The following is a 3,249-nucleotide window of genomic DNA, read 5'->3' as shown; positions in this document are numbered from 1 at the left end:
GAGGGGGGTTTGGGTTTGGTTTTTTCTGTTTTTTAGTGACAAGGCGGGCGGGGCCCCTTTTTCCAAAAGCGGAAGTTTTATTAAAAAAAAAAGATTTCAGATTTGGGGCCCAGCCTAGAAATACCAGTGTCGGGGTGGGACCTGTTTCAAACTTGTAGATGTAGATGCTGAAAAACTTTCTTCCTGCGCTTCCTCTTCTTGTTCGCCGGTGCGAACTCTTTCCCTTTCCCGGGCTTTTTTGGCGCCTTTTGGGCAGAAACTCCTCCTTTGGGTGGCATTTTTTTTTTTTGATTTCTAGGTGATATTTTTTAGGAAAAGGGGCCCTAAAAAATCCAAAACACCAAAAAAAGCCAAAAGTCTGTTGACACCCACCCCCTCTGGGAAAACTACTCACTTTTGATCCCAATTTACTATCATATCTGGTGGCGGCGGTTTTCTTTTTTCTTTTTTTTTTCTTTTTTTTTTTTTAAATTATACTAAATTTCCGTTGGGGTTAATTTTTTTATACTGACTACTAAAAGTGGAGTTTTGCTAAACACTACACCACGGTTTGGATGGAAAAAAAATTGGTGTTTCTTTCATTTAAAAAGTTTTTTAATATACAAAAAAGAAAATGCCAAATGAAAATGCCAAATGCAATGATTTTTTAATGCCAAACGTTTTCAAAAATGCCAGATTTTTGGAATCTGGCATTTAAAATGCCAAACTGGCAACCTTGTTTTCGGGAATAAAAAAGAACGCGCGAAAAAACCATTATATGGAAAAATTTTACGTGAAAAGCGAAGAGACGAGCCATCGGAGGAGAAAATTGCATTTTTTCACGTTTGTTTGGGTCGAGGGTTTTGGCAAATTTTCATCTCGCCCTTTTTGTATAAAATATCTCGGCGCGTTTCACGAGTCACTGTTTTTTTTTTAAAGTACACCCAACCACTTACAATAAACAATCATGTCTGGCCGTGGCAAAGGGGGGAAAAGTTAAGGGCAAGTCCAAGTCCCGCTCTTCTCCGCGCTGGACTCCAGTTCCCAGTGCAAAATTCACGACTCTTGGGGAAAGGCAACTACGCCGAGCGCGTTGGTGCTGGTTGCCCCAGTCTACTTGGCAGCTTTTTTCTTGGGGGGTACCTCGCTGCTGAAGTTTCTCGAGTTGGCGGGGCAATGCTGCCCGTGACAACAAGAAGACCAGGATAATCCCCCGTTCATCCCCCAAGCTCGCCATCCGCAATGACGAGGAGTTTGAACAAGCTTCTGTCCGGAGTCACCATTGCTCAGGGTGGTTTTCCCTCCCAAAAACATCCAAGCCGTCCTCTTGCCCAAGAAGACCGCCAAAGCACCAGGAAAGAACTAAGCTCACCTCCAGCAGCCAGTCTTTCTGCTCCCAACACAACTGTCCTTTTCAGGACAACCCCCCACTCTTCCCCTTTGGGGCTCCCAACGTAACATCGCATTCGCACTTTCTGGCACTCTCGAGTGCTTTTAGTTTTATGATTTGTGTATGGTGGCATTGCTTTTCCTTTCCCAGATACCTACCAGGTTTTTTTAGAATGGCTATTAAAAAACTGCTCTGTATATTTCCAATTCTAACTGAAGTACCGGTTAGACCTTTTTTGAAGTTAGGGAGATAGACGGCTTATGAGTACGTTGACATACATTAACGGTTGACTGAAGTGTCTTAATTTCTAGACGAAATAATACCTCAATTGAAGTCTCGGTTATACTATGCTACCCTTTATCTTTCCGCATTGGGCACTGCCCCTTGTCAACACAGGTGTGGTTTTCTGAATCGCCTGCGATGACCAAATTTTTTTGTTGGCTTTTTTTTTCTTCTTTTTGTACCCCTAGAATATCGGTTTTAAGGCGACGGTTGTGTGAATCGTGTCGGGTACTCTCACCTTATGCTGAGCATCTATCCAAGAAGGGGCCGCCCACAACTAAAATTGGCCATTGAAGGCTTTTTCTGTTGGAATGGGACCCCCCAAACTTGTCTGCAGGGGAGTGTCATACCACTTAGAACCACGAGTACAGATTTTGTGTGCGTACAGTCGCGTTCTCTCCAATCCGAAAACCTTCCGTTCCGACATTTTGCCCGGTTTTAACAGAGACATCCGGATTGTGGAATCAGTCCCTAAAGAGTACAAATAGAGAGAAAAAAAAATCCGTGCCTGGCCAACTGGTCCGGATAATGGGAGACATCCGGATTTTTGGAGTTCCGGATTAGAGAGACGCGACCTGTGGGTGTGTATATGAATATTCCATCTAACATCGATGCATGCCTACCCCTCAATTTCAAAATTTCAGGAACATGTTATGGATACATTGGGCAATAGTAAGGTCTTAGCAGACGACAAAACGTCTGACGCAAAGAGAGTATTAGGGTTTATGGTTTGCAATGGCACTAGAGGTAACACAATTTATTGATGAAGAGGTGGTGGGATGGGTTGGTGGTGGTTTGGTTTGGCTGTTAAGTGATGGTCGTGGTAGCATTGTGGTAAGGATGGTGATGTAAATTGGTAGTGGTTGTAGTCCTAGGGATTTATGGAGGTGGCGGCAGTGGTTGTAGTAAGGTGGTATGGGATGATTATGATGATGAGATATGATGTTGTGATGAATGAAGATGATGGGTGAGATGATGATGATGGATGATGATATGATTTGTGGTGGTGGTGGTGGGGTGGTTGTGTCTTGGTTGTAAACGGTGGTAGGGATGATCTCTGACGGCAGTTTTTAGTAGTAGGCTAGTCGTCGTAGGTTGCCTGGCCTTATCTTGTGGTTTCTTAAAGGTAAACACAAGCTACCAAAAGGGGAGGCCTTCCAAAAGCCCTCGTGCTAAGGGGAACAACCCAGATATTCCCTCAACTAACCCCAAGAGAAAAAAAAAAAAAAAAAAAAAAGTACCTTCAACTAACCCCAATAGCAAAATAAAAAACCCCCCAGCAAACCTTTACTAAGACTTATGACTAACCCCAAGAGAAAAAAAAAAAAAAAAAAAAAAAAAAAAAAAAAAAAACACCTAGTCCCTTTTAAAAACAACCCCCCTTTTTAATTTACCCAATCCCAAAAAAACCCCGGGCAAAACCCTTTATTTAAAACTCAGGGGATTTAACCCCAAAATTGGGGGGGAAGGAAAATAAAATCAAAGGAAAATTGGCCCGGGTTTTTAAGGAAAAAGAAAACCCCTTCCCCCCAAAAATAAGGTTGGAAAAAAAACGCCCCCCCTAATTTTAACCCAAAATTTTTAAATAAAAAAAAGGG

General features: G+C 42.5%; 1 pseudogene; it reads left to right on the top strand.

Annotated features, from left to right (window-relative positions):
- Positions 1-946: 946 nt before the first annotated feature.
- On the top strand, positions 947-1,345 carry LOC144961752 (histone H2A-like; annotated as a pseudogene).
- Positions 1,346-3,249: the final 1,904 nt, after the last annotated feature.

This window comes from Berghia stephanieae, unplaced genomic scaffold (assembly GCF_034508935.2).
Source record: "Berghia stephanieae isolate SIO BIC M18660-M18661 unplaced genomic scaffold, UCSD_Bste_1.3 scaffold3975, whole genome shotgun sequence".
NCBI lineage: Eukaryota > Metazoa > Mollusca > Gastropoda > Nudibranchia > Aeolidiidae > Berghia > Berghia stephanieae.
The sequence above is the reverse complement of the archived record's forward strand: the minus strand, read 5'-3'. Positions and strand labels throughout refer to the sequence as shown.